The 18,986-nt window shown below is 45.6% G+C and overlaps 1 long non-coding RNA gene across 1 annotated transcript; it reads left to right on the top strand.

Moving 5' to 3' along the window:
* The first annotated feature begins 14,822 nt into the window (after positions 1–14,822).
* LOC142590593 (uncharacterized) lies at positions 14,823–18,355 on the top strand. The gene is made up of 3 exons (XR_012830197.1): positions 14,823–15,314; positions 17,113–17,321; positions 18,156–18,355. It is a non-coding gene; the product is annotated as an uncharacterized LOC142590593 (long non-coding RNA).
* The last annotated feature ends 631 nt before the right edge of the window (positions 18,356–18,986 follow it).

Raw genomic sequence — 18,986 nt, 5'->3', positions numbered from 1 at the left:
AAAATCTGTACGCGGACGAAAACATGCAAGACAATCCAATCTGGAGAAACCAAATCCGGCAGTAAAGAAGTAGTGCAGGCGATGGGTAATCCAGGATAAGTGAAAAAGTTGACTTCACTATAAAGATGCGCAAACATATTCAAGTAAAGTGTACGTGGCACGCATTACAAGACTACTAGTATGACAGTGTGTAGTCAAGAAGTATGGTGATCTTGCTGCATTTATTATAAAACAGAAGCATATCATGAAAAGCGAAAGTGGTCATTGTTATTTTTTTGTTCAGGACACGGGGAAGGGGATGTACTTTTCATTCCAGCTAATTGGAATAACATTATGAGTAGGGCGATGTTATCAAGAGGCAATGAGCTGATCGCTTTACTATAGAGTATTACCAAATACTTCATGACTTCATGCTTCCAGCTGAGACGCGTTTTTCAGAAAGAGTATCTCGTAGAAATAAATTTTTCGCGAGCACAACAAGGCTTCTGTAGCAATAATCCCTGTGATAGTCAGCTACTAATTTTCATTAATGATTTGCACCGCGCTCTACATTAGGGAATTATGACAGACAACGTTTTATTAGATTTTTGAAATGCGTTCAATAAAATCAGTCATGTATTGCTACTTTTTCGACTTAGCCACTTTAATCTCAAATCTAAGGTCTTCAACTAGATTAATGCTTCTCTTGCCTACCATACTTAATTCTTTTCTGCCAACGGCTTCCACTCATAAACTGAACTTCTTCCTCGCAATTATTATTCCTGATCTGCCTTCATGAGTTGCCAACTAATATATACTCAAAAGTGTACTTATTTCTGACGATTGCGGGATATATCGGAACGTAATTAACGATAATTTTGCTGCTGTTAAGCGCGACGTGAATAAGGTTTTGTTATCATTCTCGGAAGATGAAATTAAACGTTACTAATTATAAATCTATGCGCACTTCATGCCTTTCCTTAACTAGTCCAGGCTACTTCCTGAATAGAATCTGTGTCGTCTTACTGGTATCTCGGGGTTCATATTTCTAATAACCTATCTCGGTAGGTGACAAATTTTGTTTGAAAGCCGTCTGCGCTGCATTTCAAGCAAATTTGGTTTGTACGGCACGGCAGTGAACGTTCTGACGCAGTTAGCGAAAAACTGCTCGGTTGTTGTGGCAGTTAGCTTGGCATGTGCTGAATCTTTCGGGGACATGTTTGTGGCGCTTTCTCTGACACCACAAATTATTGCTTCCAATTTCATTACTCTTTGGGGTACTTTTGAAGCACGGTGGCTGCACCCCGCGTTGTGACGGAGCAAGCGGAAAGCAGCTCGGCCGCGGTGTGGTGACGCAGCTAGTTTCGCGTGTACTGAATCTTACTGGGACAACTTTATGGCGATATTTAGCCTCCCCCATCAACATATACACAAAACACGAGAGCATGTTGCTTGCGTTAGCAGAAGACGCTAAAGATAAGGTCTCGGAGTTAAAAAACCGGTAACTTGTAACCTTAGAGTTTCATATTAGTACACCTAGAGGCAAATCTGGCGCTGCGATCGTTCAACCATCATGGGAATGATGGGAAGTACAGGCTTCGGATTGGTATTCTGTTGACTAGCGAACTAGTCTACAAGTATTTTTTGGCAGTTTTGGTTTCGCTCCAAGCGCAATTGCTATAACCTGCAGTGGGACAGTGCAACGCAAAGCCCTCTGCCTTTGTTATGTTGCTCGGAGTGGCGATAGCGCGCTAGGCCAGCGACTGGGACGATGCTTGTGTCGCGGTGTGGCGTCGAAGCCCTGACGAGAAAGCGACGGCATCGTAAACGCTGAAACAACATGTTTTGAGCGTTTGGACCTTGGTTTGTTAAGTGTGTTAGGTTGGCACTGTAGCGTTACGTGCTTTATGAAACTTCAGGATAGGAAAAAGAAGGCACTACTGATGCAAGACATAGACAGTTGTACTTCTAGTGGCTTGACAATTAAATTTTATTGAGAGTATTATGCATTGCTCGTTTATGTGCTCATTGAACTGCGGGTTTTCGGACTTTGAGAACACAAACTTACTTGTGGTAGGAAAGGTTGCTGCTTCCTGGCTGTAGTCTAGTGTCGCAAAATGGGTAAGTGCAAAGCTACGCCATAACGCTTCGGAAGTGGTACGTCAATCTAAAATATGATGACGAAATACTCGTAGGAGGCCACTAGCGTCCTAGCTAGCACTGCATCAGATTTGCTTAAGAGTACTTGAAGACATTCAGAAATCGTGACAGCCGACGCAGCCTTTCGAAAGACTGAGAGAGTTCGCAAGGGCCTGTCGTCTGCGAGAAAAGTATCGCGTTCGCAGCGAGCAGGCGTCGTAGCAGACGACACTTGTCGCATTCCGTTCAAGGGCGCAACGCTTTGTCACAATACAGCATTTTTATTTCCAGAAATACCTAATGAGTATTTTTATATAAGTACACGCACGGTTGTTTTGCTGTTGCAGAAATGAATAAATAATTATTCTTTGGCGTTAAATTGGGAACAGGATCACACAAGTACGCATACCCTGGAGTGTCCTGCTGACAAACCGTAGTAAACCATGCTTCCATCTCAAAGTCATACAAAGTTTATGTAGCGTGTTGTACTTTATATAACATACTCCAGAAATAAAATTAGATTTTACGCGATAACACTTGAGTATAGCTTTGTTTATGGCGCCACAAGCAAACGCCACTAGTCTAAAGACGGAAGTCAATCCGAAGCCTGTACTTCCCCTCATTCCCATGAAGGTTGAGGAAACGCTCATGAGAACCCCCGTAGACACTAGCGCCACATTTCCCTCTAGGGTATTTGCTTAGAAACTCTATGCTTGTAACTCAAAAATTCCGTCTTCTGAACGGCTGAAAACAGGCTTTTCACCCACGTAATTGTTATGCGTGCCAGTAGAAGGTATTCCGTGAGCGTCTGGCTGGGGGCCTTTGTTGTCGCCACCTCTGACATACCATCACGGTTTGGGTACGGGCTAGTTGGTATTCCATGGTATCAATCGTCACTTACAGCGCATACATAGACGAGGGACGAAAACGACGACGAAGAGAAGCGCTGACTTCCAACTGATTTTTATTTTGAGAAACAAACGTATATATACTGAGACACCAAGCAAAAGCGCCACCTACAAAACGCCAACCCGACATGAGTATGCATTCAAAATTCATGACCTAAGATGAACGAGAGCGCATGTGCGAGCTCAGAAAGACCAGTTCTTTATCAAGATTTCCGGTTTGTTTCTCAAACTAAAAACCAGTTGGAAGTCAGCGCTTGTCTTCGCCATCCTTTTTGTCCCTCGTCTATGTATGCGCTGTAAGTGACGATTGAGAACATACTATCACGTTGGTTGAGGCTAAATTGTGTGGAAAGTGGGCCGTCGTCTACGTATGTGTACCTTTAAAGAGCGGCCATGAGGCCTGTAATGGAGGAATTCTAGGGAATTGGAATTTTTTTGTCATATTTTATGTATTGTATTGTTTGGGATGAGTAGGATATTTTGTATGCGATCTTTGTAACAGTGAATTGCTTTTGCTTGTAATGACGCCTATTCACCACGTTCGCACTTTCCCCCTGTACACGCAGTTTTGCTATGCGCTCTGAATACCAAATGACAGGTGCTTGTAATTTACCTTTTCAGCTGATGCCGTCCGGTGGAGCTTCGTACGGGAACTACTGCTGCTTACCTGGTGCTATAACGATGGACGAACGCGCAAGAAGCACGAATGAGCATTTATAGAGAGTGAAATAAGCACTTCCTCATTTACAAGGTGTCTTGCTTCTACTTTGTGAAATTATACCTGGCACAAATTTGATCAAGGCTTAAAAAGATACTTCACAATCATTTTAACTAAGTCAAGGATTCCGCACTAAGGCTGCGCGTGATTGATTAACAGAAACAAAAAAAAGTTGAGCAGCGTGCGTTGCGCGTGCCAGCAAGCGTTCAAAATGCGCGCGCCCAAAAGCGAAACAGGAAGGAGTTAATCCCTTCCGCGTGGTGCGCTACAGTCAATTCAGCCGCTGTGCTCTATTGTAGTGTGCGCTCTTGTTGAATGTCTTTCTCCATGATGGAGCAACAAAAAAACAAGGAAAAAATAAATTTTACGTGCCGAAAAGGCAATATAGGCTCGGATATCCAAAGACGTACTTATAAGCATGATAAATTCAAGACTACCTTGTTTACATGCCCATAGTTAGGGCTTATAAAGTAGGCACGATAGCAGTGCTAGGAAAGGATACGCGTTTTCTCTGAGGTTTCTCTCAAGTTTTCTCTGAGGTTTCTCTCAAAAATAAAAGGCGTGTGGTCGTGATGAATGAACACCTGAATAGCTTCTCCCATCTGCAATGCATAGTTTAAGCGAGATTTTGAGACATTTACGTTTCAAAGAGAAATTCACGATGAATAAACAGTGCAGAAAGTGGCCATACCACTTTTCATTGACAATGCGTTGGCACTAAGATATGAAATTTTGCAGCATATGCATGCGCCAAGTTTCTGCAGCTGCTTACTTTGCGCCACAAAATTGGATGAAATCACCAAAAGCTCGGAATGAGCATTTATATAGAGCAATATAAAAACTTTCTAATTTCAGAGGGCGTCTTGCACTCATAAAATTGCATGCTGAGGAGATTCTACGCAAGCTTGTAAATATAATTCCCAATCATTTTTTTTACTAAAGAAATCATGAGTCATTCCACTCTGTGAAGGTGGTTGAATGAGTCGAGCACAGGACATGGAGGTGACACATAATTTTGAACAAAGGTACCAGCTGATTGACTTGATGGGTGGTCATCGGGACGAAAGGTGCCCCCACTAATTTATTGTTTGGATTGTTTGGAAAATGGACATCACGGTGACGGAGGTCGTAGCGTTGCTTCTGCTTGTCTTGAGACACTTGTAGACGAGCACGCGCAAGTTGGCGAGCGTGGTCAGCATGGGTGATTGCATCACGGGCATAATCGCTAGTTGAAGCTGTGGCGGACGGAAGCACAGTGTCCAGTGGTAGCGTTGGTTCGCGGCCAAACAAGAGGTAAAACGGGGAAAAGCCAGCAGTTTCGAGACGGGAAGAGTTGTATGCAAAGGTAATGTAAGGTATAGCCAGATCCTAGTAACGGTGGTCGTCCGAAACGTATTTGGATAGCATGTCTATAAGGGTGCGGTTCAAGCGCTCAGTGAAGCCGTTCGTTTGGGGATGGTAGGAGGTGGTAAATTTATGCCGTATCGAGCAGGCACGCATGATCTCGTCGATGACTTTGGCCAAAAACGTACGGCCATGGTCTGTTAGCAATTGACACGCAGCACCATGCATCAAAATAATATCATGTAGGAGGAAGTCCGCAACATCAGTTGCGCAACTGGTCGGATGAGCACGGGTTACGGCGTAGCGGGTCGCGTAGTCCACCGCGATTGCAACCCACTTGTTCCGTGATGTATATTCCGGAAATGGGCCGAGAAGGTCTAAGCCGACACGATGAAAGGGCTCGGCAGGAATGTCGAGCGGCTGCAGTTAACCAGCGGGGAGCTGGGAAGGCTTCTTGCGTCACCAGAGGTGGGCGCGTCACCGGGAGGCATGGTGACAGCTCGATGTGCCGACCACTTCTGAGTTCCGTGGTGAGGACGGGGATCGCTGACCTCCACCAGAATGTTGCGTGTGGAAAGACACAGAAAGAAGAGGCTATTTACAGGCTATTTACACTGGAGCCAGGCAGCCAGGCCGACACTCGCTCGCGCCACGCGCACCGACCAACTTCATCGTCGTTCTCGCGGCGGCTAGTTTCTTGAGCATCGCTCGATGATATCGTTATGATATATATTGCCACGACAAACTTGGTGACATTCAAGTTGCGCGTCCTTTGCATGGGGCACTGTGCACGCCATACAGTGGTGTTGTTCAGCAACAACAGGAAGCGATCTTCGTGGCACGGGCAGCCAGTTGGACCCGGCTCGCATGCGGCACGCGCCCGAGGTGTCACGCGAGAAGAAGAGGAAGACGATTCGAGCCAGTTTGAGAACGCGACTGCCGCGGATTCCTGCACGACCGCAGTGACTTTTACTTGTGGGCACAAGTTCGCCTTTAATAAATATCCTTGTTTTACTAACATCGTTACATTTCTGGTGGAGGTGCGGGGTATGAGTCGAAGCCCCACGAACGAAAGTCAGCGTAGCCCCGACAACCCGCGAGTCCATCCCGTGGAACTGACACCGGTACACCAGCGGACGAGCCGCCGTCTTCGAGGTGACTCGCCCGAATTCGGCCCTCTTCTCTTCTTGCCAAGAGAAACTCCCACAACGGACGCCGCCACAATGACTACCCAGGTAACACCGGCACAGCTAGTCGTAAGCCAACCTCGCAAGCCGCCAACATTCCATGGTGACTCGTTCGAAGACGTGGAAGATTGGTTGGAACTGTTCGAGAGAGTGGCGAGCTTTAATGAATGGAATGAGAGACAGAAGCTCCGTAACGTATATTTCGCGTTGGAAGACTTCGCAAAAACGTGGTATGAAAACCACGAACCCTCTTTGACCTCTTGGGAGGAATTTCGACGACAACTGCTAGCAACGTACGCCGGCACGGATCGTAAAGAAAAGGCTGAAATCGCACTTCAAGCCAGGAACCAGCTCACAAACGAGAACGTGGCGATGTACATCGAGGACATGTCCCGCCTGTTCAAGCGTGCTGATCCCACCATGAGTGAAGATAAGAAGCTGCGCCATCTCATGCGTGGGGTAAAGCAGGAACTCTTCGCAGTTCTCGTCCGCAACCCACCGCGCACGGTTGCCGAGTTCCGATGTGAAGCAACGACCATCGAAAAGACGCTGGAACAGCGGGCTCGGCAATACAACCCTGAGGCAAGCTGCGCACCTGTCCATGTCTTCCCTGGAGGCCTGCCAAACGACCTGGAAGCCCTGCGGGAGCTTGTCCGGTCAGTGATCAGGGAAGAGCTCAACAAGTTGCAGATACCTCAGGCTCCAGCTGCACTATCTATCGTCGACGTTGTCCGGGACGAACTCAGGAACGTCATACGGGATCCAGAGTGTGAGCCACAGCCGACGCGGCGCACGCCAACGTACGCCGACGTACTCAGGCAACCCGCGGTACACACTAGTGGAGCAGTTGCGACGACCGTTCCCTACCCGTCGACAGTACGCAGTGCACCTCGTCTACTGGAACCACCGGCTGCCTATCAGCCTTCAGCACGTAGTGCACCTCGTTTTGTGGAACAAAGGCCCCGGAAAAGTGACGTCTGGCGTGACCACGAGCGCAGGCCTCTGTGTTTCCACTGCGCAGAAGCGGGTCACCTGTATAGGTTCTGCCCGTACCGTCAAGTTGGGTTAAGGGGTTTTCCCTTAAGCGCACCATGCCCCCGAAACGGTGAACGGCCAGCGGAGATCGAAGAATACCTGTCGACGCGCCAAAGCCCCGTTACTCCTCGCCAACGTCAACCACGATCACCGTCGCCCATGCGCTACCGATCGCCTAGCCCACGCGCGTCTCCAAGATTGCCTAGGCGTCATTCACCAAGCCCACACCAGGAAAACTAAAGCAAGCGACCTGTGGAGGTGAGGCCGCTGATAACGAGAGTGACGAAGATCCTCCAACGCGATTCCAGTGCGGTGATGAGATAATTCCAGTCTACAGGTGCAGGAACGAAACGATTACGTCAGATTTGCGGTTGATAATAGACGGATGCGAGCTGAATGCCTTAGTCGACACCGGCGCTGATTATTCGGTAGTAAGCTTCAAGATGGCGAAGCACCTTAAAAAAGTTGTGACGAAGTGGACTGGTCCGCAGATACGCACGGCAGGCGGCCATCTTATTACGCCCCTTGGCCGATGCACCGCAAGACTTACGATAAAAGGCTTTACTTACGTTTCTGACTTTATTGTACTGCCAGAATGTTCACGGGAACTTATATTGGGAATGGATTTTCTACAAGCTAATGGCGCCATAATTAACCTACGTAGGTCCAGTGTATCTTTCTCGACAAAACAAGCTATACCTGTGGAAGAATCGGAGGAGCGACGTCTCGCTGCACTGCGCGTCGTTGACGATGACGTAACTGTGCCGCCACGCTGCAGTATAATGGTTCTTGTGGAGAATGAAAGATTTTCCGACCGCGAAGGCATAGCGGATGGAAACATAGAGCTCCTTTTCAACAAAGGTATTTGCGTGGCTCGGGGCCTTGTTCACTTAAGCGATGGCCGTGCAAATGTCGCACTTACAAATTTCGGTAATGAATTCCAACACATCGCACAAGGAACAGCTATTGCCTATTTCCACGAGTTCTGTGAAGCGACCGAATTATGCAGCCTAACTACGTCAACTGCCCTGCCAGGAACCTGCAGTGTCGACAGATCAATTACCGTCAACCCGAGACTCCCTGAAGCCCAAAAGAAACAGATATATGCCCTGATAAAGGATTTTTCTGACTGCTTCTCCACGTCCTCGAAGGTACGGCGCACGTCTGTTGCGAAGCACAGAATCATAACAGAGGACGCCACAAGACCGGTATGCCAGCACCCGTATCGAGTGTCACCAAAAGAAAGGGAGATCATCAAGAAGCAAGTAGAGGAGATGCTTTCAGATGACGTTATTCAGCCTTCCAGCAGGCCATGGGCGTCTCCGGTAGTGCTGGTTAAGAAAAAAGACAACACACTTCGATTCTGCGTCGACTACCGTAAACTGAACAGCGTAACCAAGCGAGATGTGTACCCCCTTCCGCGTATCGACGATACCTTAGATCGGCTCCGATGTGCAAAGTTTTTCTCGTCCCTGGATCTCAAGAGTGGATATTGGCAAATAGAGGTGGATGAACGGGACCGTGAAAAGACAGCATTCGTGACCCCTGATGGCCTCTACGAATTTAAAGCACTTCCATTCGGCCTCTGTTCCGCACCCGCAACGTTCCAGCGAATGATGGACTCTGTGCTTGCAGGATTGAAATGGCAGTCATGCTTAGTGTATTTGGATGATGTGGTCGTATTTTCAACCACATTTGACCAACATCTAGAGCGCCTACGGCTAGTATTAGAAGCTATTCGCGCAGCAGACTTGACAATTAAGCCGGAAAAATGTCAATTCGGCTTCGATGAACTTCGGTTTCTCGGACACGTCATCAGTGCTGAAGGCGTCCGACCAGATCCCGAAAAGACAGCAGCTGTTGCGAGGTTCCCGACACCCACAGACAAAAAGTCAGTGCGTCGTTTCTTGGGTTTATGCGCATACTACAGAAGATTTGTGGAAAACTTTTCAAACATTGCTGAGCCCCTTACAATACTGACAAGAGATGATCAACCTTTCATGTGGAAAAGCGAACAACAAGACGCCTTTGACGAGTTAAGGAAACGCCTGCAAGCTTCTCCAATCCTTGCCCATTTTGATGAGACAGCCGACACTGAAGTTCATACCGATGCGAGTAACGTCGGCCTCGGCGCCATACTAGTGCAGTGGAATAACGGCCAGGAGAAAGTAATTGCTTATGCCAGCCGTAAGCTCTCGAAAGCAGAGGCAAACTACTCCGCAACCGAGAAAGAGTGCCTTGCAGTCATTTGGGCAATATGTAAATTTCGGCCCTACCTCTATGGTAGACCATTCAGAGCAGTCAGCAATCACCATTCGCTTTGCTGGCTGGCGAATCTCAAGGATCCATCTGGACGACTAGCAAGATGGAGCCTTAGGCTTCAAGAGTATGACATTACTGTCGTATACCGATCCGGGAGGAAACCCAGCGATGCCGACTGCTTGTCACGCGCACCCGTCGAGACAACTGTGTCAGAAGAAGAGGATTTCTCCTTCCTTGGCATTGTTGACGCGTCACAAATTGCTCAACAACAACGAGATGACCCGGAATTGCTTCCACTTATACAGCGCCTGGAGGGACTGGACGTTCAACTGCCGCGTATTTTCTCTAGGGGGCTATCCTCGTTCTGTCTGCGAGGAAGTGTCCTCTACAAGAGAAACTTCGAGAACAGCGAGACGAAGTTTTTACTTGTCGTACCCACATCTATACGAGAAGAAGTTTTGCATGCATGTCACGATGAGCCGATGTCTGGACACATGGGCGTGAGCCGTACAGTCGCTAGGATTCGTCTGAAATACTACTGGCCCAAGTTATTAGCCTCAGTGCAGCACTACGTCAAGACTTGTCGCGAGTGTCAAAGGCGTAAGACTCCATCCGTAAAACCGGCCGGCCTCCTCCAGCCAATAGAGCCACCAAAAGCCCCATTCCAACAAGTCGGTATGGACCTCCTTGGACCCTTCCCAACATCATCTTTAGGCAAAAAGTGGATAGTTGTGGCCACGGACTATCTGACCCGTTACGCAGAAACTGATTCCCTGTACAATGCAACGGCTGTCGAAGTTGCAAAATTCTTTGTCCACAATATCGTGCTCAGGCATGGCGCTCCCGCAGTTGTTATTACCGATCGTGGAACGGCCTTTACTGCGGACCTAATGAAATGCTTGTTGCAAATGACACATACTGATCATAGGAAAACTACGGCGTACCACCCTCAGACAAACGGTTTAACTGAACGCCTTAACAGAACACTGACCGACATGCTTTCGATGTATGTCGACGTTGAACATAGGCTGTGGGACGAAATTTTGCCATACATCACCTTCGCATATAATACGGCCGTTCAGGAAACAACACGAGTCACTCCGTTTGAACTTGTATTCGGCCGAGCAGTAACCTCAACTTTGGATGCTATGTTGCCGTTAGATGAAGAAAACCATAACTCATCTGACCTAGATGATTTCTTGCAACGAGCCGAGGAGGCACGACAGATGGCAAGGTACCGAATACGCCGCCAACAACGCATCGACTCCAGCCGGTACAACCAGCGCCGTAGTGAAGCTCATTACCAGCCCGGTGACAAGGTGTGGGTATGGACCCCAGTGCGACGCCGTGGACTATCTGAAAAGCTTCTGTGCCGATACTTCGGCCCTTACGAAATACTTAGTCGTATAAGCGACGTCACTTACGAAGTGAAATCCGCTGGACACGAGAGCCCAAGATGGCGCAACTCCACGGAAGTTGTGCATGTTGTCCGCATGAAACCCTACCAGGATAGGTCGTGAACGACAACAACAAAAAAAAAAGTGAGAGCCCACAGGAACCCCTACTTTCTCTCACGCATCGGGCCGATGCGGCAAGGAGGGGGATAATGCCACGACAAACTTGGTGACATTCAAGTTGCGCGTCCTTTGCATGGGGCACTGTGCACGCCGTACAGTGGTGTTGTTCAGCAACAACAGGAAGCGATCTTCGTGGCACGGGCAGCCAGTTGGACCCGGCTCGCATGCGGCACGCGCCCGAGGTGTCACGCGAGAAGAAGAGGAAGACGATTCGAGCCAGTTTGAGAACGCGACGGCCGCGGATTCCTGCACGACCGCAGTGACTTTTACTTGTGGGCACAAGTTCGCCTTTAATAAATATCCTGGTTTTACTAACATCGTTACAATATATATATATATATATATATATATATATATATATATATATATATATATATATATATATATATAGATTCTCGATTTGTTTTTTTTTTGAAGCATTACTTTCAGACTGCTTTGGATAAGTAGCCTTGGACAACTCAGCTGACGCTCCTTTACGCGTTGAGTTGGATTTGGGTATAAAACACAACACATTTATGCCAAAGTTTCTGCTTTATAGAGTAATGCCGCACTCTCTTATGTATTTTAAGAAAGCTGGAACTTCGATGACTAAAAGTAGCCAAAGTACTGTCCGCCTAGCATCATATCCGATGAGCCCTCAATGCAGCACGAGTGTTTGAGCAGTATGAGGAACGGAAAGCCGACAGGGGCGTGGCATACTGCAAGGTATACAGGTGAACCGATGTCGCACTTCTTTCTCTGACTCGCTCACTCACCTCGCAACCCATAGTGCACCCAACTGAAGAAATTTGTTTAGTTCACCTCTTTGGCTTGCTGTGTACCCATCGAAATTTCTCTGCAATGTCGTAAGCGATATCATAGTGTTTATAGTACTAAATTGGACATCAAAAACATTAAAAACAATTAAATGGTATTTTTTTAGTTTCGCATAAGCTATACAAGATCTCTGTTCTTTTATAGAAAAATTTTCTATAACAAGGTTATAGACCTAATGAATGGGGTGTTTTTGTCGAGGAACTCCTAGCCAAGGAAGAAAGTCTGTGTAACTGCGTAAGCTAGAGACCTCTATTTACCAAACAATTCGCTAATTAGCTTTCTTTATTATATTCCTTGGGGTCAGGCTTGGCGTTTGGATCCACAAACATGTTATTGCAGCCAATTTATGGGCGAATCTTTAAAATGCTCTTGATCCGACTTAACGAACAGTTAATTTTGCCGCGCAATCCAGGCAATATCAACTCTGAAGGCGTGCCTCTACTACGTCACATCAAAACACATCATGACGAAGTGAGTGGCATCTTTATCACACTTTTCGTACCAGCCTGTTTTTGTTTTGTCTAATATGAAAGTGGGGCGGCCTTTTTCACACTCCCGGGGCACTCGGTTTCGGTATTGCCTTGACTAACTGTAAACATCTGAAGACGAGTTTTCTCGAATAAGGTGCGACTTTCAAGAGATAAAAAAAGGTCGCAGTGCCATAACGTATGACTGACTCCCCATTTGCCGCGAGATCAAAGGCCCCCAAATTTCTGATATGTAGACGCCTAACAACTTTCTAATAATTGTTCTTTCTGAAGCTCACGTTTATAAGATCCAAGCTATACCTGAGTTCGCTTGGAAACTACCCTGTAAAAACGCCACGTTCCCTATCCTCATAGCTTTTTAATGCAGTCCCATACAAAAATGCTTCCTTACTTTCTTTAGAACTTTTATCAACATCCTATCAACTTTAGTAACATCCTATTGACTTTTACTTTTTAGTAACGTTTGTCAAAAGAAAGTTGGTTAATTCTTTTCTAACTTCAGTATGTAAAAAGAAAGTTACTAGAAAGTTAAGACACACTATCTTAACTTTTTAGAAACACGATTCAATAGGAAGTCCATAAAAATAATTATGTTCTTAAAGTACATAACCCAAGTTACAAAACATGCATGAATATTATTCAATAAGGTTATAATTATTCAGTGAACAGGACTGGTGCAAGACAGTCTTGTTTCATGGACAGGTGTAAATTTCCACAATTTTCAATCAACTTTCTAGTAACACTGGTTACTAGAAAGTTGTTAAAAATGATTTAGTGAAAAAGGAACATATATATATAACAGCATCTGAACTATAAATGAATATGCAAAGACTGGCTGCTTTAAAAAAAATGTTTTTTTGCACAGTAACTGTTTTCCTAATTTTTAATCAACTTCCTAGTAACAGATGATAGTAGAATGTTCATAAAAAAAAATTGTTTCTAATACCGGACGCTAAGAGGAAATATGGTCTCACCAATTCAAGATGAGGGCACGTATTCTCGAAAACACGACAGCTAGTGCCATAGGAAGCGTGTATATGAGCGGTGATCATGAATTTGTGCTCAGTAGGTGTCAAAGAAGCCCGTAGGCCATGTACCATAGCACTAGATGGAGCTGCACGGACGGCGCGCTGATCGGCTCGTGTTCGCCAACTAAAGCGGGAGACACACGGTCCGATTCGGTGTCCGATCTGGCGTCCGACGCGCCGAAACTGCAGCCCGAATCGAGGTGTTTTGCCGTGCCGAAGCGCCGGATCGGACGTCCGGCGTGCGACAAACCGGGCAGATTTTCATCGTCCGACGTGTCCGACGACTGCACCGTCGTCTGGTCGCAGCCAATGGCAGCGCGGCTGGCATGTGACGTTCTCTGACGTTCCCTCCACGGAGGCGATGCTGGCTGGCCGGTTTCTCGCAGTTATTCTTTTTCCTTGCCTGCTGCAGTTTGTTTCTGACATGAAATAGTTACCAGTTCAGTAAAATTATCTCGAACGTGTGCCTGTTATGCAAACCAGCGCCTTGTACACTAGCACTAAGCTACTGGTGAGATCGGGAGCCGCGACGCGAGGGAATTTCGCGAGCAGACATCACACACCGACCATCTGAGCGAGGCCGCTCGCTTCGCTTGCACGTTTGCCCTTCGCAACGACTGCGTCAAGTTAACCAATTGTATTTAATTACGGCCGACCTAAGTGTACAGTGTTAATTGTTTTAGCAAAAATAAGCACTCTTCGACGAGCTCGGGCTGGATCGCAAGCGCCGTCGGCTGCAACGTCCGCCTAGCTATGCCTACCGGCCCTATCGCTGGCTTTAGCGGAGCCGTCAGTGGACAACGCGCCGTCATGAAGTGTTCTGTCACTCACAGGGGCATAATTTTATCGACAGCGTTCTCGTAAAGCGAAGCAGTGTTGTGCAGAGTTGTTTATATTGCGTTTCTCGACATGGATATGACCTCAAGCTGGGGAGCTGGATGTGGGCGGAGCTTACGCGCCGCTAATGCCGTAGCATGCAGCGCCGCACGTCGGATCGGACACCGAATCGTACCGCGTGTGTCTTATAGCTCGCTCATGGTTCGGCTGAAGTCCCCGTATATTCTTTATAAATAAGGAAGCCTACCTAGGCACTGTAAACCCAACGATTGGGGCCTAATGCCTCTCCGCCTCCCACTACGGCTTCCTTTGAGTGACAAAGTCTGATCTCGAAGGCCGTGCTTTTGCAACCTACATGCACCTGAGCAATTGCGAATCTTGAAGGCAACATCCGCTTAGTTTTTATTATATATACATTTCCTTAAACTTCGTATCACAAAGTACAAAGTACACACTTTTGGACCAAACAAATATATTAAAGGACTCTATCAAATGTTATTAGGAAAAAAAACACGCAATTTTTTCATTTAAGATACATTTTTCTAAAAAACCGCAGAGTGGCGCTACTGCAGTATCTGTTTGGTCGACACACCACGTTGGTTGTAGTGAATGCTCCTTGCAGTAAGGTGGTATTTGAGTTATATTTTAGAAGTGCCTAGACAAAACGTGCTCCTTGTCGTGTGCAGTAACCATCCCAAACCCTCCGGACTCGTGTAACGCCATTAGTTCGCCGTGTGTTTCGAGCGATCCACCAGTGTCGTCAGTGAGTGCCCTAGTACAGCGCCCGTCCGAGCTGCCTTTGTTCTGCCGAGCTGCCTGCCCGCGCTCTCGTGAAAAGTCTGGTACTGGGGCTTCGAATTGTAGTGTTTGGAAGACTGTTGAAGGTTGTGCTTTTGTGGAGCTGGAGTTCATCGGAAGTTCTACAGTGCTTGCGCCAGAGAAACGTCGGTGCCTCTGTACCTGTTAGACGAAGGAGCGTTTGCCAAGTCTTGAAAGGTAAGCAAGTTTGGCGCTTGCGCGCATTCTTGAAGCTTATGATTTACGTAATGAGCGTTGTGTAACTAGCTAGAGCAAAGCGCTTTCCTATCGTATGTTAGCCATGTTGCTGTGCACATTTAGCAAGCAATTTCACGAAAGCTTCCTCTGATGTTACAGCGTGCTTGCATTCTGCTACCCGCCTTGATTGCTATGTCTGAATGGGCACACAATTATGAAAACACATTGAAAGTTGGTGTTCGTTCGGTAGTTTCCTGGCAAGAAGTTATTCGCTATATAGGCATTCCCGCAAGTACAGTACATGTGTAATGTATGCGTCGATGTATCATGGGCTTCGCGCGTTGACACACGATTGCTATGTTTGACGCTAAAGCAGATAGAAGCTTGTATGAAGATTTTTGTGTGTATATAGTTCGGTTTGGAGGTCCGCGTCGCGAGAACCCGTGTGTATTGTTTATGTTCTTGAGTGTCTTCGCGTATTTGTCTTCTATGTTACAGAGCGGATATAGGCCGATATTACAATAACGAGGTGCATTTTTAATCTAGACATTTCAATCAGACGCCGGCCTTTAAGAAAGACAGACCAACCAAATCTTAATAACGAGATGTCAGCTCTTGCAATCGTAGGTTACGGCAGTGCGTAATAATTTAAAGACTGCGATTTTGTAGCGATACTTACCCCTCGATTCTATATCACTCTTCACGCCCACCGCTAACGGCCGGCAGCTGCAGTACGTAGCACGGGCCGGGGCGTCGGTCAGCCCACTAACGAATAGCGAAAAGGAATACCATCGCTACAAAATCGCGGTCTTTAAATTATTACGCAAATTTTGTGCACAATGAGATGTTATAAACACACCTTGCATGTACATGAAAAAAAGGTTTACAACAGAGATGACATATATGCATGGGCACATATATGTGTCAATAAAATACTCGAGCGTCTTTCTGCCTACAGAAAAAGAAGTTATGTCTCCTCGAGGGCATGGCGGCTTGTACTAATGAACCTCTAAGGGAAGGTTTTCTCTAATACCTATTTTTGATATCTAAATGCTTATGTGGCATGTACAAACTGCTTGCATCAATTTCTCATTGGGATGAGCTGTCTAAAATTTAATTTTCAGTAATAATTGCAATAATTAACTCATTTCACCTGTCTTCTAATGACTAAAGTTCTATGCTTCTACCTCGACAAACCTTTTGTGAAATTAGTTTGATGAGGCCCAATATACAGGGCTTTCTAAATTGAAGGTATCAGTACCTATTAAAGACTATGCTAACTATGAAAATGCTGCTTGTGTATGTGGTTTATTCACTCTGTCAGACAAAATCTTTACACCCAAGTGCAGTCAGTAAATTGAAAACTGCATGTCTGCAAGGGGAAGTCAGAATTGTATTTGAAGACAATTGCATCTTGTTTGATAGTTCTCGAGCACTTGTGCGTCACTAATCGAGCACAGCTTGGCCCAATACTCGATGAGGCTTGAAGCTTTCAATGTCTGCTAATCACTAAAACAGCACCAGATCTCACTCTCTGTCAAGGGGTGGCACACATTTGCTTAGTTCTAGGCAGATGCATGTCTTTCTTTCGCATTGAAGTTCCCAATACTTTCTAGTCTTACGTAAAAGTACACAGCTCAGTACAATGCATGTATGGTATACGTAAGGCTGCTTTGTTCTTTAAACCGAATCAACGAGAAGCAGCGACTTTCGTTTTTGCAAACCTTACCCTACTTCCTAACCATTCCTTGATCAAACGTGTATAAAATGAATCTGTGGTTGTTGTATTCTTTCACAGGTAAACATCGGTGATGGTGTATACGTTGAAAAGGGCATGCTGAAGAGGCTGTGCCTGGATGCTAACAACTCAGGCTTTCACTTCGCGGAGGACCTCCTTAAAGCTCCTTTTTCAATAGAAGATTTGAAGGGAGGTCCTTTTTTGGGTGGCTGTCAAATGCCTTCCACAGAAAGATCCGTTGGATTCCAAGACGGTCAACACCATAGTAGGTATGTGTGTCACAAAGAAGCATCTTAATATTCTTTGTGCAGTTTTCAACAAAACTCCTTTCATGGCAATTTCAGTGCTATCTTAGGGTATACTCCTTTCTTTCCTGCTAAAATAGCTATTAACCTGATTATAATAGCATATTATAATGCAAGCTTTGTCACCATAACTAGAAAATTGTCATTACTGTTGGCATATGTATTTTTGTGGTAGAGGCCCTGGTCATATGAATGCACTGATAATATAATATCCTGTCTTGTGGAAAGCTAACATGTTTAGTAACAAGCTCACTTTGACAATGTCTGTCTGCACAGCAAAGGCATTTTCTAATCTTGCAGTAGAACGTCCGTAATGCCTGTTCAACTGCTTACATGTTGCTTGTATCATTTCGTGGTTCTTAAGTGCAACACAAAAGTCAACTCTTCTATGTACCTGTGCCCAAGCAAAGCTGCAGCACAGTTATGACTGGCACCTTGCCTTTCCTAAGATAATTCACACATGAAACTTCCATGTACTGGTCACAATACGAATATCGAAGTTCATTAAACTGAAGTTGATTTACAGCTTTTGTTTGTAGATGACAATTGGTATGATAGAGTTTATGTGTCGTGCATCTGTTGGTGTTACACACACCCATCACGCTCCCAGCTTTAATGCACTAATTCAGTCATTTCATGCATTTTTAGGACTTTGCACAAAACAAGTGGAGATGTTTAGAGCTCACAGGGTTGAAAGCTTGTCTCTTGTGCACTTCCTTTTTAAGAAACAGATGCATGGTGTGTTGCAATGTCACTGTAGCAAAACTAATATATTGCCTTTTTTCTTCTCTTTTCTAGACTACACAACGCAACATTTCAGCCTACTTCCAGGGCAGCTGGAGAACTAACTCGTCCTCCTTACTAGCCTGGGGATATTAAATGGATGTGTTCAAGCACAAATGGAAACCTGTCTTCTTCTGTTGCATGCCACACCGAGCCACTTGGCAATCACTATTCGCCACAGACAGATAGTTGACAGGATGTTACTAGCAAGTCGTTAGGATATATAAAGGTGGTCAATAAATAGTCGCAGCACAGTTTTTAGGAAGCAAATAAAAATTTTATTCAGAGATAATCAAAGCTTATTTTTGCAATACATAATTGCAAAAGTAGTTACCTCTGAATAAATTTTTATGTACTTCCTAAAAACTATGAAGCGACTATTTATTAACCACCTTTATACATCCTAACGACTTCCTAGTAACATCCTGTCAACTATCTGTGGCGAATAGTCGACAGGATGTTACTAGCAAGTTGTTAGGATGTATAAAGGTGGTCAATAAATAGTCGCTTCACAGTTGACACTTTCTAACGACATAAGATAATAAGCAGTCAGTAAGAATTCTATCGACATTTTATATCTATACTTTCAATTCAATATCGGTGGCCAATAGTCGGTAGGAGGTTACTAGGAAGTTGTTACGGTGTCTAAAGACGGTTTATAGAATGTCGATAGGTTCTAGTAACATTTGTCTAAAGACGGTTTATAAAATGTTACTAAAAATTTTTGTAAGGGGTATCTGTACTACTAAGAAAAAACAACCTGGGCTCTTAAGTTTAAGCAGGCCAGGTGGCATACCAACCGTCTACCGTGCATTTATTTCTTTTTTGTGTTGCTATTTGGTGGCA

The sequence above is a fragment of the Dermacentor variabilis genome, chromosome 8, assembly GCF_050947875.1.
Source record: "Dermacentor variabilis isolate Ectoservices chromosome 8, ASM5094787v1, whole genome shotgun sequence".
Classification (NCBI taxonomy): Eukaryota; Metazoa; Arthropoda; class Arachnida; order Ixodida; family Ixodidae; genus Dermacentor; species Dermacentor variabilis.
This window is presented reverse-complemented; position numbering and strand designations above follow the sequence as displayed.